The 15459-nt window shown below is 39.3% G+C and overlaps 1 protein-coding gene across 1 annotated transcript in view; it reads left to right on the top strand.

Annotated features, from left to right (window-relative positions):
- Positions 1–15459, top strand: part of LOC108043413 (BAI1-associated protein 3) — a 62458-nt gene that overhangs the window by 8352 nt on the left and 38647 nt on the right. Inside the window, exon 3 of the mRNA XM_044457578.1 lies at positions 11150–11285. The gene's annotated coding sequence lies outside the window, so the exon portion shown is untranslated. The remainder of the gene's footprint in view (positions 1–11149; positions 11286–15459) is intronic.

The raw sequence follows: 15459 nt of genomic DNA, 5'->3' as shown, positions 1-15459 counted from the left end.
GTAATTTAAGTTGATGTTCTGGATATTTCAAAAAGCAAAAATTTATGAAATAAATGGTATAACATTGGAGTGATATTTTTAGGTTGCTCAACTGGAATGTTAAATAAATCCCTTAGCTACACAAATTTAATGAACTAGATATAAAATATAATTCTAGAGATATTTTTGTCAGTGCATGTGCCTTGTGCTTTGGCATACAAAAACGAACAAATGCTTTCATTCATTTCAAGCTGCTCTTAAAGACATGCCAACGGGGCGGATGGATAATGTGTGAGCAGTCGAAAAAACGACCGGCGAACAAATAAATTGGCAGGGGGAATTAAGACCAACAAGATAACAGAAATTAATTTAAAAATCCTTGAGTGAAGTGAAGGTTCTCCAAATCGCTTAATTATATTAGCAAACATTAAGTTTAAAGCTTAAGTGGATGGTGGGAGAATTTAGAACATGGGGGCGAGGAGTAAAGCTTCCGCCTGTTTTATTCGCTTTCATGGCGAATTTACAAAGGAAAATTGTTGCTATAACAATGACAGAGAGGAGTTTTCCCCCCAGACGCTTACCATTCAGCGCCCTGAGCCTATTGTCTCGCTTTTCTTTGCCACAATCCAAGCGCAACAATGCGACGTTTTAGGCATTTATGGTGTTCCAAAAGTTGTTGTCAAAGCCCGATGATATAGACATTCCACCCACCCGACTTCCCCCACCCCTTGCCCCTTGCCCCCTGGCAATGGTAATTGAAGTTGTTTTTTTGCCTGGGAATCCTACAATGTCCTGCCGTTGGGCCGAAATCAATCATATTTATGCAGTTACACGTACGACAGGACTGGCACCTTTCGTCCTGTTTGCGTGATTTATGCGCCCCCTCCTCTTGGAAAATGTGGAAAAGACTCCTGTTTCCTTTTTTTGCCAAGCTGATAACCAAATTTTGAACAACGCAAAAGTTGCTTTTGTCAGTTGACAAACAATGCGCATAATGCATGAGCAAAGGATCCTCTGCCCCCCAAACAAAAAGTGCCCAATCTCGACCTTAGCTACACATCTACCGGCCAAATTTGAATGCTTTTGTTGGACCCCCTCCCCCACCCCCCCCTTCAAACTGTGGGGCAAGTGGCACGGACATGTTGCGGAATAATGGACAGCTTACTTGCGCATTAAGCTGCTTTCAATAACGTTGGCCCCAAGTACAAGTTTGATTGGAAAACTCTCGATGGGTCAGGAACGGGAACAGGAACGGGAGCCATTGTCAGTCAACTTGTTTGTATCATATTTTGACCATTTTTGTTGCTCTTTGCCGTCGGCCCTTGGCAAATCGATTGCCAAAACCGGGACAAAGGAATGTCATTAAAACAAGCTAGCGAAAAGGCTATTGTTAATTCAGCGAATTGGAGCAAAGTCAAAAGGCTTTCCCATTAACATGGTCATTATTGCAAAAAGTAATCGCTTTTCCATGTTAAATTAATTGCAAGTCAAAATATAAATTGAATAAAAATTCCGTATCAATTATCACCTACTGTCCTCGCCATTTATCGTTTATTTTTGGTATAAAGTGAATAATTGCATGCCAAAACATCACACTTGTCACTAAAAATAAGGAACAAAAATGTAAATTAAATTTAAAATTTAAATTAGATAGTGATGAATTGACAGACAGATGGACATAGCTAGATCGAATATATATACTTTATTGGGTCGGAAAGTGCACTTCACTGCAATGCAAACTTTTGATTTTAATTTACTAACTTCTGCAAGTGTATAAAAATTCTTGACAGCTATAAATTTCTACTCGTCTAGCCAAAGTCTGTTAGTAAACACATATTTTTCTGGACATAATGCGATAATTTTCTGTCTCATAGCTTTCCAGCACCAGACTTAATCTGTCTTTCTTCTTGTTTATAGCTGAAATTTAATTTTCTTCCTAAGGTTAGGCATATGCATACTCTTGTCTGCATATTTATGTACTATATGCCCAATGTTGGTCACGCTTGGAAAAGCAAAACCGAAATGCGCCACTCCATAAAGGTTAAAACTTTATAACAGACAAAAGCGTGGGGCAGACAAATGGCCAACTTTTTCTACCTCAATTTTCCCTTGTTTGATTTTTTTGTGTTCTGTGAAAGGCCTGTCAATTCGGCCTAGGGGCAAAAGGAGGTGCCAAAGGGGGCCAAAAGGACCATAGCCCAACACGAAGACAGTTTAATGGGCTTTGACAACAAAAACATAAAAATTTAATTGACATAGACAAGAACTGGCAGAGTTGCGAGAAAGAGATAAACAAACATAATATTATTTATTTTCTCTTGAATGTGTTGTTTGTGCATGAGAATTGTGTTTTGGTAATTTGCAAATCTCAATGTGGAATGCGGGAGATTGCTCATTTGGCTGGCATTTTCCAAGTAGGCAAATGGGTATCCATTATGGAGCATGTGTTTTTCGAGATGTTTGTGCGGCTCATTTGGGCTACTATTGATCGAAGTGGTTAAGAAATGAGCTTACAAAAAATGGCAAATGACGTGTGATTTATTATTTAGCTTGTAAAATAATAAAACAATTTTGTTAGCTTTTAAATGAGTAAATATGTTTAAAGAAATGGCAAATGCCAACAATTTTCTTTATGCTTAAAATAAGATACAAATTGTAGTTAATATACTGTTATTTCATTTTTTCATCTCCTAAAATGTATCTTATCGGATCTAAAATTGATTCTTAGATGGCTAATAATTAGAGTTATTTAAATGCAAGCACCTTTTAGCCAAAAGTGGCAGATTTGCTGTGTTAGGAAAATCATTTTCAGACCGTTTAAGCCATTATCGTAAAGCAGTTTCCGCATAAACGAGTCGCGAGAGCTCTGTCCTTGGCTGTCTGCCTGCCAGTCTGTTGCTTACCATTTTTTGATAGAGCCTGTCTGTCAGTCGTCCTTTCTCCGCGTCACAGCCCCCTCTCCCCTCCCCCCTCTCCACCCCCCTCGCATGCCTTTGTCCTTTTCATTTTCTCTGTTTGTCTAGGCAGCCATTTTGAGTGTTGTTAGTGTTGCTGGTGCGCTGTTTTTGTTTCTGCTGCTGCTACCGCATTTCTAATTGAATTGCTTGCTACGTAAACGTTGCCATTGCTGTTGCCATTGCCGGTGCTCCTGACACGAACAGGCTGCCTCCAGGACATCCAGGACCTGCCGCACACACACACTCACATAGACAAACAGGCACATACACACACAAACAGGCTCACACACACAGAGACACCCGCTCACGGCCATAATCGAATTAGATAAGTTAATAACTTGATAAAAAGTTACAGCGTGTTGCTGTTGTTTGGCTGGCTGCCTGCCTTTGTTGGGCGACCGTTTGTCATTCATTGTTTGTCAGTTGTCGCTGTCAATAAACGCCGAAATGAAGTTGCCAAACAAAATTTGTTCGAAAAAATCATGGGCTACAAACATTGAATTTGCAAGTTTTTATGTTGCTGGCGGGTCGATCCAGCCGTTTCCAGAAATGCTCATAAACATAAACTGCTTTATTTTAGTATACACAGGGAAAAATATTCAACTTAAGAAATTATAGTTTGTAGGATAAAAGAATATGTTAAAATCTTTTTTAAAACTCCAACGATTAAATTCAATTAACATTCTTTTTTTTTAGAAATTGTGTTAATAGGTGAAATAATAAATATAAATATATAAATTTAAAAAATTTTGCAGTAACATATATAGATTTGAGCATTTAAAAAGTAAATTGAAATAAAGTAAAATCTTCTTTTAAACAAACAAAGTTAGATTATAATTTTTTTAGATTTTCATCTAGAAGGGTTTGTTTTTCCAAATATGATGAAATCTGTTTGCTTACCACCAAATGTAAAAATGCTATCTCCTTCTGCATATAAAAAAAAGAGAAAAATAACACATAAAAACCTCTGGCCTTAGGGCCCAAAACATCAACAAGGAAATAATCATGCAGAGAAAGCAACAAACCGGCAAGCAAAATGAGAAATCAGGAGGGAAAATGTGGCGGGAATTATTCCCTGAATTATTGGCCTCGTTATGGCAGGGGCGTGGCATAATTTACGACCCACCACCCCACAATCCCACCCACCCGGACCGCAATGTCCTTATCGATTTTGTTGCCCAATTTATGCACAATGTCTGCGGATTTCGGACCGCCGGACATATGGCTTTAAGGAACGTGATGAGGCTGGCCAAAACTTCAGAAAACCGCCGATTGGCGGTGGTGGTGGTGGTGGCTTAAAGCCCCTGATCAGGTTGCGGCCAGGAAACGAGCCACTGGCACTAGACTGACACTAATCAGTTCAAAGCACATTGACCCACTTCGCCGCCAGGGAACGAGGCTTACGCCCATCAAATGTAAACACCGAACAGCTGAAAGGGGAGACGCCCTTCTGACCAGAAACTGCCGTGGGCCAACGGTGCGTATGCAAACCAACCACAAGAACTGTCAAGGCGAACCACCAGGCCATATGGACCCGCCATCGACCATCTACCGTTGACAGCCCGCCAGTTGTCCAGCGTGCTGCATTTTAATGAGTTTATTATGCCCATAATAGAGCGGGCGAAGTCGAGCGAGCCAAAAGGAGCGAGCAAGGCAAACATATTTAGCTGGTTGGGCGATAAATTAAACAGCAAGGAACCACCGCTCCACTGGGCAGCTCAAACTGGGGCACATAATAATAATGATGTGTGCATAAGTGGACTCTGCCCCAGGGACGCTATTCCCCAGCTCTCCAAAGTCACTATAGTGGCCACACTGAAAGAAAATTTTTGTAGAAAAGTTTGCATTTATAGGTAACCTAAATAGGTGAAAAGAAAATACATTTGCAGACTTGTAAAGTTAATATGATTTATTTGGATCACACATTTTTAAAGCATTTACAATTTTAATACAAATGTTTCCAAGTATGTATGTTAAAAGTTTAATTTTGTAAGAAATAATTTGAAATTATTGTCTTAATCATTATTTAAAAATATTTAATATTTTTACGGAAGTCTAGGGACTCTGGTTTTAATCAAAGAGTGAGACGTACTCTAGTTTAAGTTTGTAATTGTATTTTAAGAAATATAATTATAACATTCAACGATGGTTCATCAGTTTCCATCTTTAATTTACTATTTTATAAGTGTCACTGTTAATTTCAAATATAATATTTCTCAGTGTATATTCCCGCTTAAAGTCCTGTCCAGGGATCTTGGGCAAGAACAAAACAATAAACACATCTGGCCTGGCTGACGTCCATCGCACCTGGGCGTTTTCTAAGCTCATTAAAGTCTTGGCGGCAATAAGTAAATCGCTTTTAAAGGTGTACCAAAACACCGTTTTCCGAGAATTTTGTGAAAAGGTTAAAAAGGGAATAACAGATTTATTAAATTCTGATAAATTCAGTTCAAACCCATTGCAAATGACCGTGAATTTCCCTTAGCTGGCCAGACAAAAGTAATATTTATGTATTGTACATAAAATACGCAGTAAAAGTGCGCGGGGAAAAGTAGGCCAAGTTTTTAATAAACACCCGACACGCAAAAGTTTTTTGGCACGCACTCACTCACACCCAACACACATACACATACAACCAAACTAACACACTTACAAAAGAATATTTATATGATTACTCTGAGGAACAAGTTTAGAGAGCAACAAAAGAACGTAACGAAGAATAGAGTGGCAATTTGGGGACTGGGGTGTAACCTGCATATGTGACCGCGGCTGTGCGTCCGTGTGTGGTCCTAAGTGCACTGAAAAAAAAATTAGGAAATTTTGAGATCATAATTTTGTTCTTTTATACAATTTTTCTGATATTTTAAAAATAATAAACAACGTAAGCAAAGTAAAGGATTTAAGAAATTAAGTTATATGTGGCTAATCATTAAAAAAACTTTTATTTCCTAACTATTTAAGATTATTTGTAGTGTATTTTTTTTCTGTATTTCTGGCGTTGAAAAGTAGCCACATCGTCGCGTTGCCTTATTAAATTAGTGAGCGCACTCAAGTCGAGCTGGAAAGCAGCTGAAACGGAAGTCGGGCATATACAAGTTTTTCAATTTCCTGCGGCGTGTGCGTTTGAGTAACGTGTGATACCACACCATTTTTAGTGGCATTCACCAAACGCTGGAGAGCTCAACACCGGGCCAAGCCCCTCCGATTACCGCTGTTGTTGCTTCCAGGTCAACTAGTCGTCCTCGGGCTTATCCTGTCCCGAGTTTAGCTTAGCTAAATCAAAAAACCCCCAAGCTGCCCGCTTTGCTAATATACCGACGGAAATGCTGACCAGCTCGCCAAGGTTTCGCCCCTCTTTTGCAGGTAGCTCACCTCGCTTACACATATTTTATCTCATTTATTTCTGGTAATTTACTTTGATTCATCGATTTTGTAATATATACGTGGTATGGGCAAGGAGGTGAGCTGGGGCAACACATTTTTATTACACTAACCGTGGGTAGTATAACATTTTTACGACGTTTGTTATGCACTAGGGAGAATCGTGTTTACACCAAAAATGGTCTTAAAGTTTCCGAGAAAGCGAACGAGTTGAAAGTAAAAGTTTTTAAGTTTAAAATCTTGGAAATTTGCAAAACTAAAGAGTGAAACTTGCAGGGAAAGTTGTTCACATGCTTATATTATTTCTATTTCATGCATTAATGATTAGAATCTTTCAAAATAGCTAATCAGTTATCAAACTTTTTCCCAATTTAAAATGTTTCTGTTTGTGGTACTTTGTTAAGGGCATTAAAATCCACTTCTTCATTCACTTGCGAGTTCCTTTTCAGTCATTTTATATTATATATTATCTTTCCGATGTCGTATTTTATTTTGCCCAGGCAATGCATCAAAATGTTCCTTTCCTCCCGTGTATGTGTGTATATACTGTGTCGAAATCTGATTGAGTTATTGAGCTAAAATTTCGTGGAGCTTCCAGTTATTGTTGTGCACATCACAATCGTAATAATAATCGTATATTTTTATGCGGCAGATAGAAGTCCAGAGTCTATAAAAAGCCATCACTGGATTAGGTTTTATTCGCAGGTTTGCTTCCTGTCCAGAAAGGCTTTAATGCGATTTGTACACATTAATCATACGCCATGATGCACAGTACTAAAACCAATAACAAGGATTTATACTAATAATATTTCCTGGGCTTCGTTGGGAAAACGTATGACGGTCATTTGAGATGAAGTGTGGCAGACAATGAAATCGAATTTCATTAAATTAGCAGGGGCGACTAGAACAAGGACTCGATGCTTATTGGATGCTCGAATCAATGACCAAAACAACAACGGGCAGGCAATTAACAAAAGAAAATACGACGAACTTTCCTGAAGGTAAAAACAATCGATAGGGGAGAATGAACAACATCTTTCCCAAAGGGCGATTCCATTGACAATTTGCCAGGGCGGAGTCTGAAGTTTTTGGCACCTGATTGGGGAGTCTCCAAGAGACATGTGTCGAAGGACCTTCCAGCGCTCGCTTTATTGTTTGCAATTTGTTTTTAGCTGCCCAAACAGAACTTTATTTTTATGGCTCAACCTGAGGCTAGGACACGCCCTTTTGCCCAGCCAGAGGCTAAAAATAACCGAGACGTGCCGCTCTATTTATAGCCCTCAGCATATAGGCGACCATAACACTTGGTGGCACAAACAACTAATGCCGATTGCCATAACCGAGAAATCGTGGATGAATCGTATTGACATTTAAGCTGCCACAAATTGCTTTTCTGCGGCGCCAACTCCTTGCTTCCTGCCACACCTCATCCATGTTTTTTGGGCCTGGTCATGTGTGGGCATTTCTTTTATTTTCCACGCATTCGTCTGTGGCTTATCGAGGCATTTACATAACGAAAAATGAAATTTTCAAATTATAACAAATTGAATTTTCCCAGAGCGTGGCAGAAACACAAAACAAAAATGGAAGAGAAAGCCGGCTAAAGAGGATAACCAACAAAGGGAGGCGCAAAAGCCTTATCTAAATATTGACAACTGCCATAGGCCTGCAAAGAAAATCAAAAAGAAAAACAGGTGGAAAGGAAAATGTCTAAGAGGATTTACCAAGGGATTTCATAGTAAAAGAAATTGGCATAGTAATAAAATTATTATTCATTTTATTTTTCTTATTACTTATCTGAATATCTAAGAAAATTAAGATCTTGGAAATTCTTTTTAAAGCTAAGAGACAAACATACAAAATAACACTTTTCAAATAAAATGTTAAATTGCAATAAGTAGGTATTGCTCTCCAAAACTATCTTATTATAATTTTTCAATTTGTTTTTTATAGTTTATGATATTTATGGTAGATGAATAACAAATGTAAGTTATCTTTATTTGTCCGAAAGATTATCTGAATATAACCAGCCCTAGGAAAACTACTCCTTGAAACTATAAACACTGTAATTCCAATCTGTTCTCCAGTTCAATGATTCCTCAATCGGCTGTTGTCTGGAGTTCCGAACCAGTTCCAATCGGATGCACTCCGAATCCTTGTGTCCTTGTATCCTTGTAGGGCAATCAGTCACCCGGCTACGTGTTCGGCCCAGGAATCCAACTTGTGAGCCCGACTTGGCATCGCATTCGCGGCACATTGTGTTGTCTTTTGATCGGCGGACGCCATTTCTTTTCCGTCTGTTCGACAGCTTCAACTTGCATGGAGAGCCCATGTTTTTTTTTTCTCGTATTTATGCGTTGATGTTTTACGTGCCCGAAATGCCAAAAAGTCCGGCCATCCGGCTGCTACAATATGTATGTGCGAATGTACTCCAGCCGTATGTGCGATGATTGTACGTGAAAAGTTTGTATTGTGTGTTTACTGGGTGGGTGTGTGAGAGGTAACTCGGTTAGATGCTGCCAAAAATGTATGTATGACCCTGGAAAAAGGGTTAGCATGGCAAATGAATTTATGTGGTTTTTCTGTTTCCCCATTTTTTGGCTTGGGTTACATTCATATTTGTATTCGATTCCATTCGTCAAATGCAGAAAGTGAATTTAGTATTTTTTTTTCTTCCCATTTTCGGATTTCCTGATTTCCGTTCTCCGGTTTCGCCGTCCTTTTCAGTGTTATTAAAGCATGGCAAAATATTGACGCAACCATTAACAAAAGCTTTTAGTGCAAATACAGCTGGCAGTGGCACATGGCCATCGGCGATGGCATCGTCGAAAAGGCAGGCCAGCAAAAAGGACGGTCGCCACTTTGACAGTCCTGTCGATTTAAAGCGCTGCTTTGTGTGCCGCACTGCGTTGCACATTTCCATTTGCATTGTTGCTGCGGCTCCACAGTTGCCCCGAAAAACCCCAGGATCAGAGGAGCAGATGGTCAGCGGGCTATCTATTTTAGCCACCCTGCAGGTTGGCCGTCCTACAGGGCTTCTTCTGCCGTTCCACATTCGCTTTGGCATGTGCAATTGCCTGCTGCAACAGCAACATCCATGTGGCAGCAACACAATCACACAGCAGCAACAGCAACACACATTGCTGACGTGCATTTGTGTTTGGTGTCATGCCAGTCTGCCTGTGGCTTTGATTTGACTTTCAGTTGCCAATTCAAAACGTTTCTCACCAAGGACGAATAGTTTTAAATCCGGACTCTGACAGTATTGTGATGCGAACATTAAAAGGATATTCAGACAGCTCAGCGTGGCCATTAATATTCACCGAGCAAGCTTGATGCTTGATTTGATTTGGGAAAGTAAATTAATTAACTGACTTATATTGATTATCGGTATTTTCAAATTTCTTAAGCCAATTTTCGGTAACTGCTTTAATGTGTGAACATGCATGCACAAAATAAATACTCAGCGATTCGAAATATTTTACCATTTCTTGTTTTAATTGATGTTTTAATTTAATGAACTTATCGATATGATAAACTTTTATTGTCATTTGTCGATTTGCCAAAGTCTAATAAATGTTTAAATAAATATCTTGGAATGTGAATAATTCAATTAAAATTCTAAGAATTAGTATAAATTTGATTAGCATCTATTATTGAAAGCAATTTAGTTAGCAGCAGCTTTGTCTAAATTTCTGTTGGATTGTCTGTAAACTTCATCAAGAATATTCTTTCTTTCAATTTCAGTATGATTTTGTTTTTTTACAGAAGGAGAAGTGTCTTCTATTGAATGTTAATTTATTCATAATCAATAGATTTAAAATTGAAAGCCTAAACCATAAAAGAAATGAATAAATCTCTAATGTCTGAATATTTCACTTGAATGATTCTCCTAATGAAATCCAATTTATTTTCATTCCAATTACGCCAAGATTTAATTTTGAATGGAGATGAATTAATTTACAGTTCGCTCGAAATTTATGATTTAATTTTATCCAATTGTTTTAAAGTGCCACTCAGAAAGCATAATAGAAATGAATAAATCTCTATTGTTTGGGAATGTCGGAGAGCATTTCAACAATTTCAAACGTGGAATTGTCAAATGACCAAATTCCAATCTCGCCAATCGCCCAATCACATTTCCCACTACCTTATCCTCTTAAGGCAATCAAACATGGACGTTGGGAGCCCGTAGAGCAGCACCCTCAATCTAAAACAGGCAAACACAATTAATGGGATAAAAAGCGAACTCGAACTGGAGTCGCGCACTCTAATTTACTTTATTTTTGGACACGAATGGCGGACCGAGCTAAGTGCGTGGACTCCGAAAACGGAAACGGATACTCATGCAACCAAAGCGGAAATGTTATGCCGACGACAACGACTTAGACGGTGTGTCTGTGTGAGTGTGAGTGAGTGATTGTATGTGTGTGTGTATGGGTGCCGGGCAAAAAAAGGGACGAAAATAACACCCACGAAAACGAATCCACAGACACAGGGTCGAGCCGTGTCGAGCGGAGCATTTCAAGCATTAAATTTATGTACATGTCATTGGGGGCGTATACGTAACGTGCCCGAGGGTCCACAGTATTTTTGGCCGGTCTTTCAGTCTTTCTGTCTTGCCAGTCTGCCTGGGCGGGCGCCCATAAAGTGTTGCGAATTCCTTACCTGTATCTCGGCGCAATTTGATGGCTTGGCTTAAAAAAATATTTGCTGCCGCACCGCACAGCGCCTTAAATCCACACAAATTAAGCCCTAAATTAGAAAGCCATCACTTGAAGTAATTGCCGGGCCGATTTTTATGCTTTATATCTTGGTTTTTATCTTTGCAGTCGCAGCATTAGAGGACGTGCCCGGCATGCCAACATGATGTAGTAGACGAGGAGACATCGCAACAACAAATACACACACAGGCTGTTGCGCTGATGATGCCCCATTTCTATTGCCATCGACTTGTTTGCGCCTGCGGTATGTGTTTAAAATTTAATTTTTATTCCCTCGTTTTTATTTCTCATTTAATGTGAGCTCTTGTGTCCCTTTTCGTCCTGGGACAACACGCTGTGCCGCTGCAGTTCTCGGCCGGCCACATGAAACTTTAATTTATTTTTGCATAATTTCCAAGGTGTGTGTGTGTGTGAGTGTCGGAAAATGTTCATTAAACACCCGCAGGAATGTGTCTGTTCTCCCCTTAAATGTTTTTGTTTTAAATTGAGGTAGCCTCCGCTTGGGTGCGATGCTCTACGGGATTCAAAGTCCTCGGTGTCTGCCGAAATGTGAGCCACTGTGACAGTGACACCAATTATGCATAATTTTCATGGCAGACCCTGGACGAAAAGTGGCAAACAACAATAACAACTTTATTAATCATGCATAACGTTAGCCTAGGCAGATAATAAACACCAAAGTTATCGTTATTATAATGATTGCTGGCAATGGACAGGAAAATGACAAAGTCCGTTAAAGTTATTTCATTAGCGATGGAAAATTAAAAGATTAACGTTAAATCATTTTACTCCCTTACTAAGTTAGCAGCTTGATAATAATAATTAAAAACATAATGAATATAAATTCAGTTGCTAAGGAAATGCGACAATAAAGTAGTGATGTTTTACGGAAGAATTTTTAATAAATAAACGGAATAATAGCGTAATGAAAATACAAAGCATAAGATAATTGAATTGCATTAAGCCCAATTATTTATTTTTAATTTCTGTACAAAAATACTTCTCCTAAAGTTATCACTATACCAACAGAACATGAAATCCAACATGTTTTCCCAGGTATTTTAGATATATCTATTTTTAAATTTATTCTTTATGGTCCTTTCGTTTTTTCGTCATGCGACATTAAAACAACACCTAAATTTCGTTTAGTTTGTGGGCTTTTCCGTTGTGTTTATTATTATTTCCAACTGCCACGCCCACAAACAAACCATAACATGCACCACAAGAACGCCCCCGAGTGCCACATCATTCCTCATCCTCAGCCCGGAGTGATAATATTTTTTCCATGGCCTGACCGCAGTTTTAATGCCTTTTTCATTGTCTTTTCATCGTCATGGCCATTGTCGGGCCCATGTCCCTGGTCACGCCCCCAGTGGTTGGGTGGGCTGTGTCCCTTTGCATACTTGGATACTTGGAGTTGGAACTGGTGGGTCGGGGGACTCCACTTCGCCGGAGACTGAGTGGCTCGGGCAAATTGACGTCATGTCATCAATCAATCTTGCTGCAGAGTTGCGAACCGCACGCCAACGCATCATCACAGTTTGCCTTTCCTTTTCATACTCTCACCCTGACAAGCTGTGAATTTTTTCTTTTAATGTTGCCCCGCTCAAATCCAAGTTTAGTCGGGTAATTTCAATTTACTTTTGAATTCTTTTTCACTTTGAAAATGTTCATTATGCAATGGGAAGAGCTTTTAACTGCAGGCCAACAGTGCGGTTTGATTTATGTTTTTTTAATGAGTCCTTGCTGTTTAGCTATTGTCTGGCGAAGCGTGAAACCCAGGCAAATGTTCAGACCTTGAAGTGGTTCCCTTTGAGAGCAGAGGACAAAGGGTTCAAGGCCACAGCATTGACCTTTGCTACGGCTACAATAAATATTCAGAGAGTGTCCTGCGGACAAACAAAATAACAAATAGCAAACGAATTGCGTTGGGGTGTTGTTAAATTTTAATTGCGTCGGAGGTCTGGGCTATCATGGCGTATTCGTTATGCATGTGACCAGGAGAATTTGTCGCTGCTAATTTCCCTTTTAACATGGCTCCCTATATACACCACTCCCTTCTTCTGTTGCGCTGTTTTATTGCTCGGTTATTTTAATTAAAAACTTTGCTCAGCTGACAGTAGCAATTGCTTCCCCTCTCCAAGATTCTTAACCCATTTTGCTTGCCTACTCAGCAACTTTCTACCGGCTTTGCCTCGAAGTTTCCAGCGCATTTTGGCAGCCTCGAGCAGCGTGTGGCATCCAGACAACAAAGCTGTCGGGACAAGAGCTACTTTGTGCGAGCATCTTCTTTGTCTTGGCCTGGTTCAAATGTCCCCCCCTCCTCTACCTCCACCCTTCGCTTTAGCGACTTCTGCTATTTTTACGCCGCTAAGCCGCCATTAAAGCCATATGCAAAATATGGCCACGTTAAGATGTGCAAACGTCTGTGGAATGGGCCGCACAATCTTGTTGCTCTCTTTTTTTATTTATTTGTTCACTGCTCTTATGTCACCTTGTTGATGATGTTGACGACATTCGAAAAACAAAAGCGCAAAGCGGCGGTCCTAATCCCGCTTAACGTTCTGTCGACATTGCCGTGGCAACCGAATGCCATCAGGCATTTCGTCACATAAAAATACATGGCCAATATATATACGGAATACAGAATAATGAAAAATGTATATGAGGGCGGACAGGAAAAAAAAGGGTCCTTAACGAAAATAAATCATAAAAAAAGAAAGAAATGAAATACAGATTACTTGGGCACGAACCAAGCCCCGTTTTAAGCGGCATTTCACAGCCAATCGGCTAATGGTTTGTCGCAGAAATGGTTGCGGAAATTTTAACAAGAGTATTACGATCTTAGATTCCGGGAAATAAAATTTAATCCAAATTAATTAAGGTCATTTGGAGACAAACTTATTAAGCAATGAACAAAGTATAAAAAGGAGATTAAGAGGGATTTATTAATGCAAATATATGGTAACGTTCGGTAAAATTATAAGCAATTACTAGTTAAATATTTAAATTCGCTGAAAGCAACACTCTGCGAGCAATAAAATATTATTCTTTAACAAACAATTACATTTTACAAGTTTGTAAGCTAAATTAGTTAAGTTAAAGAGTTTTTCACTTTATAATTTAAGACAAACTTTGTTTTGAAACTCGTTTCTAATTTAAAGCAAGCTGAAATTTTCAGTGGCGAAATGCACCTGACCTTTACGAAAATTCCGTGCCGTATTCAGAAATAACATCCTCTACTTTTGCAGAGCAACTGGCCCTAGCACATTTTAATTACCGAGCATTTAAGCAAACAAAAGCGTGAAAATGCAGTACAAAAATACATTTTCATTGCCGCACACAACGCTTGCATTGCGCATACGCCGCGTACGCCGGCGAAGTCCGTAAATAAGCTGCGGCGCCCTTAATTGCAGACTTTGTGAAAGGGGCGGTGGTGATGCGAGGGTGCGAGGGGGAACTGAATACAAAGCGCAGTTAAAGCAAACAATAAACCCGGTCGGCATAAAGGCCAATGGAGAAAAAATACAGAACATAACAGAAGCTGAAAAGCAATTTTTACGATGGTCCTCTGTTAACCCAGTAAAAATGAACTTAAAGCCGGAGAGGCAACGAGTTGGAAACATTGAACGTCTGGCAGAGCCATAACCCATCTTCGCCCCATCCCCACAGTCGGCCCCCCGAGGAGATGTTGTGCATTGAGCCGTTTTGGATTTACTTGTAATTTGCAACAATGTTGAGCTCTGAAAGCTGCTGTTGCAACGTCTTCGTTTGCCCCACGCCTTTGTTGTTTGCTGTTTGACATGTCAGAGCCAAACAAAGCGCCCCTAGATACACACACACATACGCCCTGTTGTTCGGGGAGCCATCCACTCCAGCCATCCATCCATCCAAACCATTAGCACTCCCCATGGCTTTGATTGGCGTCAAAAAACGCATCAAGCGACGGCAAAGGCAAGGTGACTTTCAAGTTCAGCGAACACGGATAAGAGGTGGTTCAAACTTAAGAGAAAGAGTTTACAAGCTTTTAACGACCAATTATTTTGAAATACAGCAAAGATCTATCTGGATATCTTCAACAGATAACACAGAAAAAGCAGAACGTTGGTTTAAAGTAATAATCAATTTAAAAATGGTATAATCAAAGGGTCGAAATTGAATCTATAAAACTTGTTTATGGTACTGCACTATTTACTGTACTATTTAGGAGATAAAGTTAGTAGTAATTAGTATCACTTAGATCTTTATATATATTGGAAGCTATATTGATATTAAATATTCAAGAAAAAGTTATCCAGCGTCCTTTCCTTAATGAATTTATTTAAATCCTAATCAGTTAAAATTCTAAACAAACATAATATAATAAATACAAATATATAATAAATATTTTAGTAAAAGTTAAACTCTTAAAACGCAGA

This window comes from Drosophila rhopaloa, unplaced genomic scaffold (assembly GCF_018152115.1).
Source record: "Drosophila rhopaloa isolate 14029-0021.01 unplaced genomic scaffold, ASM1815211v1 contig_163, whole genome shotgun sequence".
Taxonomy (NCBI): domain Eukaryota; kingdom Metazoa; phylum Arthropoda; class Insecta; order Diptera; family Drosophilidae; genus Drosophila; species Drosophila rhopaloa.
Note: the sequence above shows the minus strand (reverse complement) of the source record. Positions and strands in the feature narration are given on the sequence as shown.